Source organism: Marmota marmota, unplaced genomic scaffold (genome assembly GCF_001458135.2).
Source record: "Marmota marmota marmota unplaced genomic scaffold, marMar, whole genome shotgun sequence".
Classification (NCBI taxonomy): domain Eukaryota; kingdom Metazoa; phylum Chordata; class Mammalia; order Rodentia; family Sciuridae; genus Marmota; species Marmota marmota.
This window is the reverse complement of record NW_026000283.1, coordinates 5577247-5599564: the sequence shown is the minus strand read 5'-3', so window position 1 is coordinate 5599564 and position 22318 is coordinate 5577247. Positions and strand designations below refer to the sequence as shown.

General features: G+C 36.1%; 1 protein-coding gene across 3 annotated transcripts in view; it reads right to left on the bottom strand.

The window, feature by feature from the left end:
* Positions 1–17846, bottom strand: part of Tenm1 (teneurin transmembrane protein 1) — a 796988-nt gene extending 779142 nt beyond the window's left edge. For all 3 annotated transcript variants that reach the window (XM_015498499.2, XM_048797132.1, XM_048797133.1), the window contains exon 1: positions 17295–17846. The gene's annotated coding sequence lies outside the window, so the exon portion shown is untranslated. The remainder of the gene's footprint in view (positions 1–17294) is intronic.
* Between the last annotated feature and the right edge of the window lie 4472 nt (positions 17847–22318).

Sequence of the window (22318 nt, the reverse complement as noted above, 5' to 3'; positions counted from 1 at the left end):
AATAACTTGCACAAAGTCACATATATGGTTGGTTGGCAGAGCCAGGATTAAAATTCATATCTTATCACTTTCGATTCATTCATTTTTTCAAAGGACCACATGACATCTCTTATTTGACAGTTTAAAAATGACTGTAAAATATGTCTTCCATGTGTCATACTGAAGCAGGAGTTGTGCTGTTATATAATGATTCCCACTAATCTACTCCACTTAAGAGATACACTTCTTCCTGTAGTTTCTATAGTGTCTATATGAAGTCACAGGGAATTTTAACATACAAACTTTAAAAAATCTTTCACCAATAATGTAAATTTGGTACAGTATTATGGAGGACAACTTGTCAATAGGGACCAAACCTTTAAAATATGCACTTCCTTTGATCCAGTTATTTTGTATCCATACATTTATAAGGGAATCATCAGAGATGTAAACAAATGTGTGTAAGAATTTTTCATGATTTTTAATAATAACATTGGAAATTATCTAAATATCCAATAAATGAAAGTTGATTAAACAGATCAAGGAACAGCCACATGATTACTAACTAACCAACCCTTAAATATGACATGGGAACACTTAAGGGAACTTAATCGTCACTTCATATCATTTGTACCCATAGCTTTCATTTGCTGCTCCTAAATTATGCTTTGGAAGAGTTAAGGGAGGGAGAGACTATAATTTTTTCCTTACATTTTTGGTTGTTTTTGTTTTCAATTCTGTCTCTCTCTACTCTTTACAAATGTGTGTGTGTGTATATATATATATGTATATATATATATATATTTTTTAACATTTTATTGACATAAAGATGTTCACAAAATACTGATAAATGGAAAAGTACATTATAAAGTGTGTCCAGTGTAGAAAAATGTTATATATGTAAAGTATATAATTCTCTTTTATCTGTGTATCCATATTTTCTAACTTTTCTAAAATGAACATATATTACCCATATATAAAAAAAGTTACATGTTTTGGATTTTTCAAAACTCCATTTACAAAATGCAGTGTAGTGAATTAAAGCTAAAGAAAAAAGAAAAAGACAACTTTAAACTTTAACATTCCAATATTGTATGATTGACACTTAATTAACCTTGTGGCCCCAATTTATCAATCAAGTAATCCCCAAATCTATTATTTTTACATATGAAGAAAAATGCAGTAGTAAGAACAATTTAATTTTTCTACCAGCAAAATGAGGCAGAATAAGACATTTAAATGCAATTTTTCAAAAATGAAGGTCAATAACATTATTGTCACCTTTGACAATGATCACCAAGGTGACCTTATAATTATAATAGAGTATCATATTATTACTAATGATCTCCAGATCCAATGCACTATATATAAATCATTCATAATAGACTGAAGTGGTGCTCTTGATTAGTTGCAATCTAATTGCCCGATGTGCATTTTTCATCACTGTTAATGTTGCTCAGAAAAGACATAGTTCTGTTCAAGTGTTGATGTGGTTCCATAATTGTGCTAAGTTAGAATCTTTCAAGGCAAGAAATTTCAGAAAGTACTTACATCCAGACTACAAAAACATTTCTGGCTCTTGTGCTGCATATACCAGAGCAAGTCTGTAGAAATTGGCATCGTACCCATCAGGCTGATTCTGCAAGGAGGCTAGCAAAAAATGCTTTAAAAAATAAACTGCCCTATATGTAGCATTTTGCCTTGGTGAGATACACAGAGGTCTGGGAAGCAAAAGTGCTTTAAAAAGATATAGCTGTTCTCTGCTTGATTCTCAATTGACTTCAACTCGGAGCCTTTAGGAGTGTATCACCCCATTTATGATTAGAAAAGGCCAGTTCACAAGTTGAGCTATATCAGATACCCAGGTTACTTGCCATCACTTACCAGTTCCCAATATGTACCACTTCTCTCACTTTTATCTCTCTATTACACTCAAGAGTTCATTTTTCCAAAAAAGGAACTGTCGACAGTCTTAATATAGCATGTGGACTAAACTACCCTTTAAGAAAAAATTTTTGACAGCACCATCATTGGACTTAACCAAATAATGCATTCCAGAGGCAAAAATAACTGAAGCCACAAATGTTAGAAATGTATCTCACAGAACTGACTAGGTTTTGCTAGATCCTGCAAGCAGAGTATTAAATCTAAATCTAGACAGCTCCTTAAGAGAGTATCTGGCCCAGGGCTAGGGATGTAGTTCAGTGGTAGAGTGCTTGCTTAGCATACACTGAGGCCCTGGCTTTGATCCTCAGGACTGAAAAAAGAAAAATGAGAGATCATTTAGCCCAGCACCATTTAAACAGTGCCACTGCTGTTGCTTTAGTCCTATGTAGAGAATAATCTACTTCCTTCAAAAAGAAAGAAAGTTCTCCATCTCTTAAAATGATCTATCGGTCAAGGTTGACTATGGAGTTGAAATGCATAAATTGCAGGTGAGCAGAAGAAAGTCTAAATGTCTTTTTTAAGATGTTGATATGAAAATATATATATGTGTGAATATATATGCATACATATGTAAATATGTATATATGTGTACGAATAGCTCTCTTTCTCAAATGGATTTTAAAAGTATAATTTCTATTGGTTTAGGAAATAAATTTCTTACTTGTTTTTCAATAACTACTCAATTATATACTAATTATAACTTCTATATTAACACTCTATTTTTAGGGGACCTTGGGCTGCACATAGGTCACACATTATTTTGCAAATGAGTATATCTTTACATATTGCTTTACATATTGAAACCCCTAATGCTGTTTTTCTAATGGGACATTTACTCAAATACCTTGTAGAAAATAACTGTGTTAACAAGGAGGCAGTTTCCCCATTACAATGATCAGTGCTCTTAAACAATTAATGCTGTAACACTGTATTGTCACTTTCTTCCTCAGGGCCTAAAGAACTTCTAGGTTTATATTATTGGCTGCAGCTTCTTTTCTTTCTGGCAATATGGGCATTCTAATGATGAGACCTGCCAAAAGTTGTCAATGCTATTTTTCTTCTTTTCCATTAGAGGTGACTGTGGCTGAATAGCTAAGTAATCTATAGTCTAACTTCACTTAATTGTTTTTACTACATGACATGAAGAAATATAGTGAGTAATCACTTCTGTTTTACATGAGGCAAAATGCTAGTGCTTTCCACAGCAATCTGAAGAAGACTTAACATGCCTAATTTCCCTTGAACCTGCTGTCCAAACCTGACAGAATAAACTCAGCCTTCTTTGGTTCTCTAGTGAATGAAGACTAGATTGGATTGGTGAATCTCAATTATTTCCCTATCTGTGAACCTCTTCCAAAGCAAAGCAGCAAGAGAACAATGGTACAGTCAGAATTGGTGTATTCCTTTACCTCCAGTACATTTTCTCAAAGAAAATGGGTATATTCTTGTTATTTGTCACCAAATCCTCACTTCTCACGTGACAGTAATTATTTTTTGTTCTTTGTTTCCTCTTTTTTGCCTTGTAAATATACTCTGTATGAAAATGAAAGTTATATAATATTATTATGTAAAATCTAGAAAATACAGGAAGTATAAAGGAAAGAAATCACCTACTATCCATCTTCCCCAGAGACCATTTCATTTTTAGCACTTTTGGGCATTTTCCAGTATTCTTTTCTTTCTTACATATTGAGTAGATACAATTTTCTATCACCTTTATCATTTGATAGTATTGCATAAACATTTTCCTTTTTTCATAAAATATTTGTAAACATCATCTCTAATGGCCATAAAAAATCGCATTTTCTAAATAGAAATTCCCTTGTTGAACATTTTGCTTTTTCACTTTTTCTATGGTTACAAATAATGCTTGGTAAAAATCTTTGCAAATGAAGTTGCTTCTATGCTTCTTATTAGTTCTTCAGGACAAATTCCCAGGCAGAGAATCATTGGGTCAACTAATATGAGCATTTTTTCAGTATTTTCTTTTTTTTAATTAGTTTCTTTTATTTATGTGTAACATTACTATTTATTTTGAAGTAATTATAAAAGCCTGGAATATAATTTGCTCTTTCCAAATGCGGAGGCACATGCCTGTAATCCCAGCGACTCTGGAGGCTGAGGCAGGAGGATCCTGATTTCAAAGACAGCCTCAGCAAAAGTGAGGTACTAAGCAACTCAGTGAGACTCTGTCTAAATAAAATACAAAATAGGGCTGGGGATATGGTTCAGTGGTCGAGTGCCCCTGAGTTCAATCCCCAGTACATCCCTAAAATGATAATTTGCTCTCATTCCATCCCCAGTACTTCACCTTTCCCTCCTGTCCTCCTCTCTCCCCCTGTTCCTTTCCCTCTACTAGTATGTACATTTTTAAGGGTTTTACTGCAAACTGCCAAACCTATACTGACATTTTATCATGTCTTTATCATTCATTCATTTATGCAACCAATATTTATTAATGACCTAGTATGTGTCAGGCACTATTCTAGGTGATATGGAAGTAGTGGTGAACAAAAGGTGCAAAAATTCCATACACTCATGGAGTGCATATGCTAGAAGAGGTGACAAATTGTAAATAAACAAAACCCGGTGTGATACCAGTTAGTAATAAGAAATATGAAGAAAACAAAAGCAGTAAATGAAGTAAGACTCATTTCACAGAGCAAGGTTTGAGGGGGAGAGTAAGACAAGAAGTCAAATAAATAGTGACCAAATCATGTATGGCAGTTGCCATGGAAAATATTTTTTTAAATTGCATTTTAAGTGTGATAAGAAACCATCTATTGGAGGACAAAGAACAGGCAAATCACATGATCTTAATTAAATTTTAAAATTACCCTGGTTACTGGTTTGGTGTACAGACTTAACAATGAGCGAGGAGAAAATGACTCAGATAAAGGATAGAGGTTGAAGGCAGAGTCAACAGAGTTAACCATTTGCCAATTGCTTCAATGTCAAGTGTTAAAAAAGGAGAATCACAAATGACTCCAAGGTTTGGAACTTGAACAATTACACTAAGCATTATCTTATCCCCCCAAATCCTTATATTTACTGTTTCTAACTTGTATATGTATATGCATTTTATTGTAGTGAGAACATTTAATGTATCTACCCTCTTAACAAAATTTTTTTTAAGATTTCATGGATTTATTTATTTATTTATTATTTATTTATTTCATATATGACAATAGTGGAATGCATTACATTTATAATTATCCATTCACAGCACCATTTTTCATAACTCTGTTTATAAAGTATGTTCATGCCAAATTATGCCATCATACATGATCTCTCTTATGTTTTTGCATTACAATTCTTAATACACCTTTATACCACCATTTATCATCTCTCTGTTTGTATATAAGGTATGTTGACACCAAATTCACATCTTCATACATGTATTTTGTATAATGATGACTGTCTCCTTACACTTTCCTACCTATTCCCCTTCTCCTTCCCTTTCCCTCTCACCCCTATTCCCTATCTAGAGGTAATTTTCCTCCCATGCTCTCCCTCCCTACCCCACTTTGAGTCACTCCCCTCATATCAGAGAAAACGTTGGGCATTTGCTTTTTGGGATTGGCTAACTTCACTTAGCATAATCTTCTCTAATGCCATCCATTTCCCTGCAAATTCCATGATCTTGTTATTCTTTTTTACTGCTGAGTAATATTCCATTGATTAAATGCCACATTTTTTTTTATCCATTCATCCACTGAAGGACATCTAGGTTGGTTCCATAGTTTAGCTATTGTGAATTGTGCTGCTATAAACATTGATGTAGCTGTGTCCCTGTAGTATGCTGTTTTTAGGTCCTTTGGGTATAGTCTGAGAAGAGGAATAGCTGGGTCAAATGGTGGTTCCATTACCAGCTTTCTAAGGAATCTCCACACTGCTTTCCAAATTGGCTGCACTAATTTGCAGTCCCACCAGCAATGTATGAGTGTGCCTTTTCACTGCATCCTCACCAACACTTGTTGTTTGTCTTCATAATAGCTGCCATTCTGACTGGCATGAGTGTACTATATGGTATCATTATCTATAGGCATGATGTACAGCAGATCTCAAGAATTTCTTTACCTTGCATAATTGAAACTTTAGGCACACTGAGTAGCATTTATTTTGATTACTGAAGACTGCACATTTTTCACATTTATTGGCCATTTTTATTTCTTCTCTTGAGAATTATCTTTTCATGTCTTTTCCCAGATGGCACGTTTAAGATCCTTTCCTTTCTTAGCTTCTATTTCATTATTTTCTTGATTGCCTCCTACCTCTCTTTTTTTATTATAACTTCTTCTTTTTAAGGCTCATCTTATTTCGCTAACCTCTAAGTGCAGTGTTTTTCAAAATTTTATCTTTGCTTCTCTTCTCATTCTCTATATACTCCCTAGATGAGCTCACCTACCTATTCCTACAATTTCAACTATTACATTGACTGATGACACCTAAACCTTTACCTCCAGACCTGACCTTCAGATATATAATCTCCATCTGTCACAATCCATCTCCATCTTGATGTCTAGGTGGTGTCTTACATTTTAAAACTCCAAACCTGACCTCATTATCCTCACCAAAACTGGCCTTTTCTTTTGTGTTCTCTGTATCGCATAATAAGCCTCAGTACCACTCTTTCTTCCCATTAACTCCCTAAATATAATCAATTTCCAGGTCTCATTGATTTTACCCTTAGAATGGTTTTCAAATTTGTCCCTTTCTCCCCATTGTCACTGTTACTGCCATGGTCTGTACCATCATAATTTTTCACAGTTGCAATGTAGTCTCTTCATTGGTCTCACTACTTCTACTCTTATTCCACTTCAACCTATCCTCCTTACTGGTATTACCTTTCTAAAACTCAAAGTTGGTCACCCCTCCCTCACTTTAAAGCCTCTCATCTAATTCAGTAGACTCTACTACAATATAGAACATTACATTATTTTGGATAAACATCAGGAAATCCACCAATTTCTGGGATAACTCTTCATACAGGATAATACCCATTCACTCATTAAACAAGTACAAAATAAACATCTTCAATATGTGAGGCACCTAGAAGGAAATAAACAGTATCCCTGACCTCTCTTCCCCATACCTGGATAGGAAATAAAAATGGTACTCTTGTCCTGGATAACTATTCTCTATTGTTTGTGCATATCCTTGTGCCCTTTTACAATATTTATGTCAAGTAGAATGTGATACTTCTTATTCTGACTAAAAAAATCCTACTACTGATTAAGAATGAATTCAAATAACCTATCCTTTACAAAACTAAATAAGCCTTAGAGTTTTCACAGCATTCTATTTCTCTATGAGGGCATTTTTTACATGATCAGAACATACTTCTGTGTCTGTCTTCCTCACTAAATGTAAGTCTTTTGAATGTCTTTGAATTGCCAGGTGAACAGAGGAATTAATAAAAGTTTGTTAAATGAGTGAATGAATGAATAGAAGAATTATCAGATGAAAATTTTTCTTCATAAAGATTGTTCTATGATGGAAATCAGTTTGGAGATTCCTCAAAATACTAGGAATGGAACCCCCATATGACCCAGCTATACCACTCGTTAGTATTTATCCAAAAGAACTAAAATCAGCACACTATAGTGATATATGCATACCAATGTTTATAGCAGTGAAATTCTCAATAGTCAAGCTATGGAACCAGCCTAGGTGCCCTTCAACAGATAAAAGGATAAAGAAAATGTGGCATATATACAAAATGGAGTTTTAGTCAGCCATAAAGAAGAATGAAATTATGTCTGAAATAAGTTGGTCAAATATTTTCTCTCATGTGTGAATAGAGACAGAAGAAAAAGGAATAAAATAAGAGATATCATGAATATAGAAGAGAGTGACCAACAGAGTACAGCAAGAAGATAAAGAAGAAAGAAGAGAGGAGGGCATGAGGAAATACTGGGTAGTGAAATCTACCAAATTATTCTGTGTTCATGTATGAACATATTACAATAAATCCAGCTTTTATATATTATTATAATGCCCTATACAAGTAGTAGTAGTAGTAGTAGTAGTAACAACAATGATAGAAAGAAGATCAGTAGAGTAGAATAAGCAGATCTGGAGAAGGAGGAAGGGAGAAAAAGAAAGACACTGAGAATATGATTGATGAAATTATGTTATTTGCATGTATAAATATGGCATAATGAATCCCATTATTGCATATAATTATAATGTACCAATAAGAAATAAATATAAAAAATAAAATAAAAAGTCTATTCTATGATGTATGACCAATTCTGTGTAATACTAGTGTTCAATAAAAGAAGAGGTCAGTATGTGTGACCTCAAGAGCTTTTGTGAATAATACTTGAGACTTTAAGACTCATTGTCCCAAAGCTCTGTGTAAATGTTGAATATATTTTTCTGTCTTAATAATAATAAGGTAGCACCAAATATTTTGCTAAATGTATGGTACCAGTGTTCTCTCACTATGTCTATTGCTCTTTTACACATTTTCATAAACAGGTTTTATTAAATGTTTTACAGAAATATATTGTTAAAATTTCCTGTCTTCTGTGTTAAATTAACCGTTAAAATATTTCCCTTGCACTGAATTCTAATTGTTTACATTAAAATTACCTCACTTTCACAAGTTGTCCAATGTTTCATCTAGGCAATATTTCAAATACAGGGAAAACAAAACAATGAAAAAAATGTAGCACCCTTGTGTTAACACTTCATGGTTTACAAACCAAAAATAAATGGTGGCACACCTAAGTGTTGGAGTTTTATTAGACTAAACATGAAAGATAAATCACAAACGTACTAATAACATATGAACAAATGCACAGAGTAAAACTGAAACAAAGAGTGCCAACCCAGGGCCAGGCACAGTGGCACATGCCTTTAACCCCAGCGGCTCAGTATGCTGAGGCAGGAGGATCCAGAGTTCAAAGCCACCTCAGCAAAAGCAAGGCACTAAACAACTCACTGAGATCCTGTTTCTAAGTGAAATACAAAATAGGGCTGGGATGTAGCTCAGTGATCGTGTACCCCTGAGTTCAATCCCCAGTACCCCCCCCCAAAAAAAAAAAAAACACCAACTCAGGAAATTGCTGTGTAATTTAATTTTAGCACCTACCTAAGTTAATTGAAAGAATGCATGAGTCAAAGACAATATAAATAATTATATCTCACATTATACCTTATAATTCTCTAGGAGATACATAAAGAATTGGTCAGAATCAGAAAAATAATAAAAAGAGAAATCAATACCAATACTTTAGTGAGTATCCTAGAGCTCATAAATTTGTATGCCACCATAACCCTTGGAAATAGCAGAGAGAAGGAGAAGAAGAAAGAAAAAAGCAGGAGAAGGAAAGGAAGAGGGAGAAAGGGAGCATGAAGAGGACAGAGGGAGGGAGGGAAGAAGGGGAGTAATTTTACTGATATCTCGAAAAACAAAAGTCTTCTCAAGACTAAGTCATAAGTATTGATTGCCCAATCAACTGCACAGCCTCCTCACTTAGAGGTCAGTAGATCTCATTACAGAAATTAATACTATCTTCCCAGAATTTCTTTATTTGACTTGCTTAGCAATTCTGCCAATGCTTTCCTACATTGCTTAAAACTTTAAACATATAATGAGTCACATTCACAGAAACATTTGTTTGAAGTATAGAGTAAGCAAACAGGTGATGTACTTATATGTTTCTGTACATATGCTTGTGAAATCCATATCAGAATACACATATACATTTAATAAATATTCCTTTAGAAAAAATTCCATACAGTTAGGTGCAGTGGTGCACACCTATAATCCTAGCAACTCACGAGGCTGAGACAGGAAGATCAAAAGTTCAAGGCCAGTCTCAGCAATTTAGCAAGGCCCTAGCCACTTAGTGAGACCCTGTCTCAAAACAAAATAAAAATAAAAATAAAAAAGGCTGGGGATTGAGCTCAGTGGTTACACACCCCAGGTTTAATCCCTGGCACCAAAAAATAAAACAAAATTTAAAAATAAAAGAAAAACTTCCATTCACACACAGAAACATAAACACATTTTGGCCTAGTTAATAGAGCAGGACATCACACATCAATATCACTTGAACACCTTCAATTAAATAGAACAGCTTTGAAAAAGAAAATCATTAATGTTAAAGGCTGGGGGGGCATAATGCAGAGAGTATAAATTCAAAATGTTGATCAGAAACATTTTGTTGATAGAATTTGAGTTAGCTAGGAACAGAGCCAAAATTTTTGGTTTAGAAGTCTTCCAGCAACTGCATGGTTGTAGTGTATTTATACTCCTCTATATTTAAACTCAGGTGGTAATCAGCAAGATTGAGACACCTTTAATAAAGCATCATCATAGGTGCAAAGGATGTGTAGCATAAGATGAGTTCATTATCAATAACTTTACTGAATTAATCATCTCTTAGGACATTTGATTTTAAATGTACCTGAAAAAAATCTGAATTATTGAGATAGGCCATCTGCAGTAACTCTTTTCTAATTTCTCTGAACAACTGAAGAGTTTTCTTAAAATGTGTGTATGCATCTGGGACACAGGGATTGTGGTATCTAATAAACAAATTGTCCATCTAATCTGGCACCTTCTCTTTGACAGGTGTCTAAACCAGATAGAGGTATTAGAGGTAATATACACACTTAGAATCCACCAATTATGCAAAACCATGCAACTGGGAAATTTTCTCTTTGACCTTAGATGGTAATCAGATTTCCCATGAAGTATGAAAACTGATAGCCATGTACTTTTATTTTGGCTGCTTTACAAACCCTTATTCATATAAGCAGCTAAAAACATTACATTGATTCCAAACAAATGAGAGTGGATTTTCTTTAGTACAACCACATTGAAATTCTACCGAGAGTCACAAATTATAGATAGATAGATAGATAGATAGATAGATAGATAGATAGATATACACAGATAGGTAGATATTAGAATCAACATGAGAAATATTTGTAAAACATTTCAGATAAACAAAACAACAATCAAAAACTAAAGATAGTAATTTCAGAAGGGAAACTGAAGCTATTACTCCATAAAAAAACTGGGCATTTGGGTGAAAAACAACTTAATGGTCAGATATGTGGAACCTTTCAGATGATTGAATTTTTTCATTGTGCATCCAAATGCCAAGCATTTGCTGAATAGATCACATGAAATCAAGAAGATACAGATATTGAGAAATACACATTTTAATGATAGTGATTGGTTTTATTGTTTTAATCAGATATTTTTGTATCACGCAGATGTAGCTCAGGTAACAAAATAAACCAGTGAATAAAATACATGCAATTCAACATCCAGTAACTAGATAACAATACTCCTAGTATTCCCTAATTGTGAAAGTGTAAACTATTATTTTCTTAGACCTTTAAATAACTTCTTGATTGTATTCAATCTATCATTAATAATTCTATCTGAGATATTTGTATTTTGAATTTATATGCCCTTTAAAATAGAAAAGACCTTTTGCACTTTATGTAAACACACACACACACACACACACACACACACTTATTTTCATTACCAAAATCTTTTGGGAATTGCTTTTTCTAGACATAATAAATTCGTTTGCAGCTATAATTCACAGAGAAAAATGATTTCTCAGGACCTATAGCTGGTATTGCAAAAGATTTAACACGGGTTGCAATGCATCTCCTATTAGGGATTGTGATTCCAAAATCCAATTTCATAAGTTGTAATCAGCTGCAAAAGTGGTACAACAAAATATGAGAAACATTAAAAGGCAATTTCCTCATTGTTGACTACTTATCAACTGACAACTTAGTTGATTAAAATTAAAACAATCAGTATGCTTTATGGTGATGGGTAAAGTGACTGTATAACAGATTTCAAATAAATGTATTGAAATCCATGTAATCTCTAACAAAAAAAAGGTGGAGAGTAGATATTTTCACAAAACTGTTTTTCTATTTGAAAGAAAAAAATAACCTACCTACTGGAAAATTCATGCATATTTTATATTTATTTTTACTGTTATCACTAACTAGGGTTCTTCAAAATATACAAAAATCACAATTTAAAAGAATGTAGTTTTTCAATGTAATAGCTATTAGGAAACTCTTTTAGAGCTGTGAATGTCCTATTAGAAGGAAAACACTGTAGAATACATAAATACCAATAAGAATGCACAAATCAAACCTTTATTTCTGTGACTATTTTTAAAGAACTGCTTGAGCAGGGACAAAGAAGATAGCAGAAAGATCTTCAGGAAAATGACTGATTTTTGTTCTGCTTAATCATTTATTTCTAGCAAATTCAATTCCCCAGCCTTTTACAGTTACTTTCAGGGACCAACAGGCTGGCATGAAATTCAATTAACAAGCAGGTTCCCATCCTGAATTAGTGAATCCCAGCTGTCTGTCCCATCTAGTTTCCATGGCAGTAGAAGAATTGGTGGAAAATGAGGCACAGGAAATTGTAAGAAGCCAATATATCAAACCCTTTGAGTTGATTTCTTTAAACTGATGAATCAGTGTGGGAGGGGCAGGAGAGGATAGAAGTGAAGTTAAAATTTTTGTTTGTTGAAAAGGCCAGTGTGTTGCTGTTTTTGTAACTGTTGAGGAATGCAAGCAACATCTTCATATATGTTTAACAGAAGGCTAAGATTCACAATGACATTTGATTCATTATGTATTTTATAGTAATCCAAGCATGTTTAAGATACTTTATATGTATTTTAAACTTTTATTTTACTTTTTGACATAGATATTAAGGATCATCAGCCTGTGCAGTAAAATAGTCTATCAATCAACCAAATATTTATTTGTGTCATCCAAAACACCTGGATGGTTGATGGGACTTTGCACTCACAAATTTAGGTGTCACCCAGATATAGTCTAGGAGTCATAAGTATCAGAAAAAAAAAAAAAAACCTTGGCACAGACCTACCACAAACAGATAGGAAGACTCGGAGTAGGAGCTTCACAGGGATGATCCACTAACATGAAAAAAGATTTTAAACACATTTTCATGCGTTGATTTGCCAACTAACTTCTCCACTCTTACAGTTAGAGTAGGGCGGGGGTGGAGATCCCAATATTTCAGAATCATTACATCACATTAAAAACATCATCCAAGTTTCACCATATGCTATTGTTTACCTAAAGCAGAGGCTTGGACAGGAAGTACAATTCAGAATATTTTTTTAAAAGTTGTAAATTATCCAAGGTTATACTTTCAGGTCTAGAGATGAGTCCTGAAATTACATAAGAATTTAATAGCCTACATTTATTAGTCTCTAAGTTACTATTTTTTGGAATCTTTATCAACTGTAAAAATATTTACCATCTCCAATTAAAACTAGTTTGCTTAAATTACATAGAGAAATGTTAGCAGAGCAATTATATGAATATTATTTTACGACAATTTTTAGTTTATGCCATCATACTCCAGTTTATACAGCCCTATTTTTCATGAGTACCAAATGTAAGCAATATCGTTGGTCTTGCTAAATTGTACCACAGCATGTCTAGCAAACTACAAATTCTCTATACATTATATAAATGTCATAACAGAATGCCAATACTGAAGAAAGATGCCTATGGTTGAGCCATCAAGGTTGTTAAGAATAATCAAAAGCTGTGTGAAGCCTTTTATAGCATTCACCTGCTCAAATCTAAGCATGGTTCTAGCTGGTTCTATTTGATATTTACTTTCCTCTGTTCTAACAAAAATCAAGGAAAACTGAAAGGAATAGAAATAATATGTGAAGTCAGGATAAATACCTTAATTATATTATATAAATAGTGCATAATTTTTAAATTATGTTTTAAAAAGTAAATTTTACCTTTTAAAGGAAGGAAAAAATAATAATGATCACCAGTCAATATAGTGATATAATCTAATACTCAGAATCTGCACAAGATTTAAAGCAACTATTGAATATGTGAACAATATTTAAATTTGATTCCTTTTATTTTCATAATCAGGAGCTATATTTCCAGTTATGCTGTTAATCAGAATTGCTAAATTCTGTATCTTATGATATTTTTCATCATTTCATTTGCCTGCAGTTGTTCTAGGAATTCAGTTCAAACCTTTTTCCAAAAGGTAAATGATGGGAAGCTCTTTTGAAGTATGCACGGATTATTACTTTTGAGATTAAAGTTGACAGCAATTTAAAAATACATATATAATCTAAATAAAATTATCCTACATGTTTTATACCTGATGCACAGCATTTACATGAAATAACTTCTGTGTGTATGTCTGTTGGAGTGTGTGTGTGTGTGTGTGTGTGTGTGTGTGTAAATGTGAGGAGGGAAACAAATATTACCAGTATAAGAATATTTGTTTTCATTTAAAATTAATAATTGAGTGAGGTATTCAAAGTGCTGATCATCTTCTGACCCAAGGTCATTCACAAGTAAATAAATAAATGCATAAACAACAATAAATTAATGTGTTTGGGAAACCTTAAGAAATTCATTAATCACAATATATACAAATCATTTGATAACAATACTTAAATTTGAAACTGATGGACTTTTGGGAAACGCAAGCTTCAAGCAAACATCACATGAATGCTAAATGCCTATCTCTAACATCAAATATAAAAAAATGTTGTTATGTTAATAAACACTAAAATTTCTTACCACTTTCAAGTTTTTAAGACTGTCTTGAAAATAAATTTCAACTAAGCCTTCTGCTTTTAGAAGTAACATCAAATAATATTTTGCAGTTTGATAATTTAAAATGATATTGTACAGTATAAACTTGAATGCTAGACTGTTCTGTTTCAGCAAGAATCTTTGTATTAAAGTCCTCAGAAAAGTACAATGCTTATGAGGGAAACTGATCATGTCAGTGTTATTTATACTTATGATAGCTGAATTGAAACACTTAGATTTTTTATGGTATTCAAATTTAAAATTAGACCTTTGAATGAAATGATGGTTCCATTTAATATAGTTTTCCTTTATAATCATCAATATGTTTGAATATTTGGCATCTCACTTAATCATTCTTACAACACAATGATTCTACAAAGAAATCTTTTCTTCTTCTTCACTGTATATTTTGTCAATGACATGACGAATCCTAATTCCTAATTGGGATCTAGACCTAATGATAAATTCTACCTCATGTATTCAAAAATTATTTATTGTTTTTCTACTATGTGTTTGGCATTGTTTTAGGGGCTGGGATTTATTACTTCTATGATGAAAATGTTAAACATTTCTTCATGGAGTTGTCTTCCAGAAACACCTGTTTTTCAAAAACATTCTGGTGGACAACCTGAAAACTTTCAAATAACATTTAGAGCATAGATTCATTTTAGAAATAACCTGAACCCCCTTTCAAATGCATATTGTGACTTCATTTTCTTATCATCAAAAGTTTCCAACATTATTTTAGCACACCTGAAAGCTTTCACCCTTAAAAAAATAACTTTGAAATACAAAATTATTTAACATCACAAAAAAGTCTTTGAAGTTGACAAAACTGGGATTTTTGCCTTTCCAATTATTTACTTTAAGGGTCATATTACGCCTTATGAAAATTCATTTTTCCTCACATTGCAGATAGGAAGAACAAGGGGTGGGGGTGAGCCAGCAAGCAAATGCTGGATAATCGTGGAGCAGAAGTCAAAGCTGTGGATCATCTTTTCATTAAAAAAATAAATTAAAAGCTATTCTCTCTTAGGTTGTACTCTTCCTCAGCAGCATTAGAGTACTCTCTGCTCTAGATTGGAAGACTTTGGACTAGAAAGGTGGACCAGAATATTTCAGCAAAAAGATATAATAAAGCAGACATTTGCAATGTCTTCCTCACACAGGCTGAGTAGCAATTGATTCTCAGAGTACAGTGTACCTGGCTTTTTAATTATAATCATTGAATAGCAGTCTAAAATTCAAGGAAGCTGTCTATGATCCTTACTTACCACAAACGCGATCAATTAAATGCTAATCTAACAGTACCTATTACAGTCCACTGGGGTATTTCGTTTCCTTTTGGTTTGTAAAACCGAATGGCATCTAATTTTCCACCTATGGCACAGGGAACTTCTCTTTGTATTTCTTGGGGCCACCTTAAATACAACTCTAGATTAGCATCCAAGGAAAAAACGGTGAAGTTCAAGGTGTCTCCTGACCAGTTGTTTCATATCGAAGATGAAGAGTTTCCTACCCATATTAGCATATTGCCAGTAGCAGTGATGCAGATCTGCTAAACCCGAAGCTGTGGACCGCGAATACGAGCTGCAAACCAGCCCCCGCCCCCGCCCCTACTCTCCCAGTGGCGAAATAGACGTTGAGAAGACATCTACTAGTGGAGTGAGATAGTCTGTCTCTGGAATTGTAAACAACCGACTGCACTGGGTTCACTGAAATGTTTAAATACACTCTTGTCTGCAAACACATCCACTCACCAAGTAGCACTAACAGTCTCCCTTTCTCCACCTCTAGGCAAGGCATCCTAAAACTGAATTGGCAATCTGCACGTTGTGGAGTGGAAGAAAGTGAAGTTACATTTTCCCCAGGCATGCCTAGCGGGTGCTTGGCTCTCGGCAGATGTGCTGGCCGCTGCTGATCCCAGGGACCACATCTCGAGATGCGAAAACACACGAGCCCGCGCAGTTGGGCGCGTGGTTAAAGCAAACACCGACGGCTCCTGGAGCACCGCCTGCCCTGTAATGACCGTTTCTTTTAACAAAAATTGGAGTACAGGGAGGATGCTACGGGTGGGGCCCTCGACGGCTTAGGTCGAAGGGTCCTGGAGTTTCCCTTGGAACATGAGCTCCCTGTGTGAGGTTCGAATAGAAATTCAGAAGCAAACAGGTAGTCAAGTGCGTCCTAGCCCCCAGGTATCTTCTCTTGGGGAGATGACAGAGCCGAACCTGAGTGGTTCAACCCCGGGTGGACATTCCAAGTGGGACGGATGCCGGAAGAGTGGTGTCCCCTTATTTCTTTTCAAATCGAGCCCCTCACCCCCACCCCTAGCATCCAAATCCACTTGTTAGAGCGCCTGGTCTGCGCGAGAGCCTAAGCGAGGAGCCCCCTTCTCCAAAGTGGAGGAGTTGGTTGGTAAAAGTGCCGCCTGAGAAGCTCAGCAAACCCTTGGAGGGCAGTGTCCCTAGGGCCTGCTGGAAGCTTGAACTGCGAACAAGGCCACCTCCCCCGAGTGGTCCAGAGCCCTGGGCTGGTGGAAATCACAAGAAGAAGGTTGCGGAGGCTGTGTTACCTCGGGCAGGAGTCCCAGAGCAGGCGCAACCCGCCGCTCACAGCTGGGAGCTGGCGTCCGCTGCTGCAGCCTTGGGGCGAAGTTCGCCCTGAGTCCTCGGGGTGGAAGATGGGGGATGGTGGGCGGGAGCGAGAGGGAAGGAGGTAGGAGCCAGAAGAAACGCACCTACCTAGTCCAAGTGCAAGTTTCGGTGGTGTCCTCAGGTGCGGTCCGCCCGCCCCCTCGCCAGGTGCTCAGCTCCGCTGGGTGCTCCTAGTGTCCAGGACTTCAGGTGTCTCGGCTGGTTCCTGCGGGAAGCGACTGTAAATCCACATTACTGTTCGAGCTGCCGCTCTGGCCCCCGCATCGCTCTCTTTTGGCTGGCGGCGGCGGTGTTGATAGCCGGCGGCCGCCTGAGGCAGGAACCGAACCTGGCTACTACCGCGCCAGCGGATGACCGCTGCCAGTAGAGTGCTTGCGCCTAGGTCTTATGTGTGCAAGAGATAGTGTGTATACGTGTATGTATGAAAGAGTGTGTGCGTGTGTGTGTAAGCAAAAAGCGTGAGCTCAGCCCCCGGGGCACTCGGAGGTGAACTCCGGGCTGAGCCGGAGCTCGCCGCGCTCCCGGGTGCGGGGCGTCTGCACCGCTAATGGCTGTGCTGATGTTGCCGTGGCCGCCGCCGCCGCGCTCTAAGGCTGGTCGCGGTGGTGCAAAAAATGTTTCTCCGCTACTCGATGACCAAAAACCTGCCCTTGTCTACTGAGCATGCCCGGTTTGATCAGTCTCCACAGCTGAGCTTTTTTTTTTTTTTTTCCTTTTTTCCCCAAGACTCCATGGTTTTAGCCGCAGCTGAGAAGGGGATGGGGTGGGGGGGAGGAGCAGGAGGAGGAGGTGGGGGGCTGAAGGAGCAGGTAGCCGGCAGAAGAGAAGTCGAGATGAGAAAGATCAGAGTGTTAGAGGGAGGAGAGAGGGAAGGAGAAAGCTGGGTATGGGAACAGAAGGAAATGAAGAACAACAAAATTTAGATTTGGAACCACGGTGGATAGGTTCCTGACCAGACGGCTGGCTTGGTCAGCTTTTATCGTTATTTTCTCTTGAGGGTGAGATGGGATGAGGGATTTTGGAGGAGTATTTCTCAATCCACTATCAATCTGGGACAATGTTTCCTAGTCATGACATACACAAACACACGCGTGCGTACACACACAACACACACACACACGACAGCGATCACTGCTTTGATGTGTAAAATCCTCAGGACTGAGAAAGAATGGGAAGTCTTGTCAGTGTAACTTCGGGGTTGGGGGGAAAGAGGAGAGAAACTGTTTGTGTTCCTCTTCTTTTTCCCGTCTTCCCTGCTTTCCAGAAAAGCTAAGCCCGCGAATGCAGTGCAGAAGCTACCCACAAGCTCTTGTGCATCGGAGGGCGAGAGAGCACCACCGACTGCCTCCCNATCCCTGAGGCCTAACACCACCACCCCCAACCCCGTCCCGCCCCACCGCCCTGCCAACAAAGAAACAAAAGATGACAACCAGACTCTGTATGGGGCGTAGCAACTGCTTCCTCCGTGGTCTCCCTGTTGGGCTGTTGAAAAAGCAGTGGGGGAAAGGATGGCTATAAAGCACATCTTGTCTCCAGTATGTAAATGAACCTTCCTAAAACCCACTACCCTCCTTCAAAATAAAAACAAGATCTTTATATAATAAATGTCCATACTTTTATAAATCCTAAAAAAAAAAAGAAAGATTTCATATTAAGAACTGCCCAAACCCTAAACTGTGGAGGGAAAAGACTTTCAGGTTTCCTCCTCTATCCCCACCTCAAAGTTCTAGAAGGAGGTTAAAAAAAAAAAATCTGGCCAGTCCCTTCTTCAACTGGAGATATTCTAAGGAAATTCTGTAACCATTACTTCAGGAAAGGGTTTCCTACTAAGGAAAAGGAAGTTCTGGCAGAATGGGACATAGACAACCCATGACAGCAATGGAAATGTAATACAGGATTTAAAACTATGATCATTTCACCTTCATTCTCTTTGTTACTCTTTTTGAAGACATTGGGGAAATGGACAGTTAATACCTGGGATTTCATGAAAGGAGACTCTGCTTCTTTCCTGGCAATTCAGCAATCTATTTTTTTAATAGATATTTTTTAGTTGTAGATGGACACAATACCTTTTATTTATTTATTTTTATGTGGTGCTGGGGATCGAACCCAGTACCTCACACATGCTAGGCAAGTGCTCTACCACTGAGCTACAACCCCAGCCCCAGCAATCTGTTTTATCATTTAAAAAAAAAAATTCCCCTACTGTCTCTTGATATTTTCTCTCACATTCTTTCTTTCATTTTACTTACTGGTCTCCCTTAAGTTTCTTCAAAACATTGTTTTCTGTTCCAATTCTAAAATACAGAAAGCTGTGTCACATTCTCCTTTTCCTAAGAATGGATTTTCTGTTTCTAGTGATCCATATCCTGCTATTGTAGCTGGATTTCCTAAAGCATTTATTCAACTTTAGAGATGTCCCAGACACATTTCAGCAACAGAAAATTACAGAATTTCAAGTAGTTTGCTCATGGGATCAAGAATTTCCATTTCAAATATGGATATCATGAAGAAGCACACTAAATTGCTAGTTTTGGAATGGCCAATGCAAAGGGCAATGTAACTAATTGTAATGGAGTATGCAATCTCTATATGACAGTCACCCAGTTGCCTATTTTATATTATTTAAATAATGTGCTAGGAATTCACAAGAGATATGTCTTTTTGTTAACAAAGACACACATACACTTGTATTATATACTTTTATATGTCTAATCCCAGAAAAATGTAATTACATACATTTAAATCAGCAAACGTGGAATACCTACTGTATTCCAGGAAGTGTGCCAGCACTGGGAATAGGCAAAGAAACTAAGAGATGTTCAAGGATTTGTGAACAGTTCACTTATCAAAAATATATATTGAGAAATTATTACCATGTGCCTAGAACAATTCAGTCTTAGAGAACAATATTTAGATCTTCTGGCTTTGGGTTTTTTTTTTAAATGTATTTGTTTAATCACATAGGTTGCATTCTGTGAGAAGAATGCATAATGGAAATATCACTTATTTCAATCTTGTTTCTAAGTACCCTCATAAGTAAGAGTGTAAGTACAATAATATTAGAAGACTAAAGTCAATAACAATTACATAAAAAAATCAATGTGTACCATCTGAAATGAAGTTTTGTTTGGTTGCTTGACTAATGGAAAGATGTTTTCAAAGGCATACTTTCGATATGTACTTGTTGTGGCAAGCCATTATTTCCTATTGCAATTGGTAATACCATCCAGAAATCATCTACCAGAGATTATGAATGGTTCTGGCACTTTAAATTTTGGCTACAATGATTAGAAGCAGGAAAGGTGGCTTAATGATTTTCTATCCAAACAGCTTCTTCATAAACAGGTCTCTAAAACTGCATTCACCAGCTTGCTGCTAGGAAGTGCCCATATCCCGCCACTGTGCCCCACTGGGGAAAGCAGCCACTTTGGAGGAAGCTCACTTGGATGGGAACAGTTGGTGGCCAGTATTTTGCATCCATCTGTTCACAATAGAATCAGATGACTTATTTTTTATACATCCAAGTAAGGCTCAGGAGAACAACTGACAAACCAATTAAAGTCTTCTCTTTACCTATTCCTATTTAGTATCCAAATAGACCCTGTGGAGCCTCTTCTGTGGCTAAACTACCAAGGAAAAGCAAAATGCTTTTTGTTCTAATTTTGGGCTTTAGCAAGTCATTTTGTATTCCATATAGCAAACCCTGCTTAAAGAAGTAAGTGTACACTCATATAGTATATCCTTCACTGGAAAGGCTCTATCAGTGCTGCTGTACCTTACACTCAGAATAAAATGTATCCCTAATACAGATTAATCATAACCTTCAGGAACCAAGGCTTCTCAATAGGATGCAGTGGCAATTCATTTGTATTATTGCTATAATGGATTCAAATAACCGCCTAAATGTTAAATTATAGACAGTTAAAACAAAAGTACCTTGGTCCTTAATTTATATAATATTCACTTATATTTGATATTCATACACATAAACAAATATGGCAATAACAATAATTTGTACCCTCATAAAGTTAATATAGTATCTTCCCTTGCAGATCTGAAAGCTGGCTTTATGCTAGTGTTTGTCTTTTTATTGAAAATATTTTAAAAAATATTACTTTCTGGCACTTTTTAACTATCACAGTTGTTGAAAAGGGGGAAATTGATTTCAAAATGTACTATGATTTCTGTTTTTGAGAGATGAAATTGAACTCCAGAATAAAGAATTTGAAAAGAGTATAGAACAATTAAAATTGTTCTGTTGGCATTTAAATGCACTTGAACTTCTCTCTAACTTTGTGACCTCATCATCATAACCTTTTAAGTGAATTATTATTATGATTGACTTACAGGTAACTATTACTTTATACTGCAATAATAAGGCATTTAGTGCTTCTAAAACACATGTTTAATAATGGCCCAAAGAAGACTTTATAGTCACATATATTGATAATTGCTATTAGAGGCTAACAATTATTAGGATAGTGTATCACAGAACTTATTGGATTCTAAAATAAAGTTTATTTGGAAATTCAGAACAAGGATCTCATCATTTCCCATACAACACATAAATGTGCACAATTTCTTCTCAGATGAATAGTCTCCCTATATGTCTTAATTGTCTCATTCCTACTTTCACTAAGCAAAAATTTTCAGAACACCTACTATGTGCGTATTCAGTGCTATGTATTGGGAAGGCAGTGGAAAACAAAACACACCTGTTCCTTCTCTTGTGGAGATTGCAGTCTATTGGCAGAGGATAAACATAATCAAATACATAGTTCTAAACTGGTGGATGTTCTGAAGAAACAGAACAAGGTATCTCCAAGAGAGCAGAGAAGAGTCGATTTAAATTGGGCTTGAGATGGTTAGGTAGGATTCCCTGAGACAGTGACTATTAATTAGAGGCCTGAAGAATGTATAGTATTTAGCATTCCAGGCAGAGAGAAGAGAAACAATGGTAATTGATATGAGAAATTTCTGGACACATCAAAGACTACAAGGACAACCTATGTATGTAAGGTGTCATGAGCATGAGTAGCTCAGTGAAGCAGTGATGTAGGATGAGACAAGGACAGGCAGAAAATTGTTAAATCATCCAGAGCCTTAGG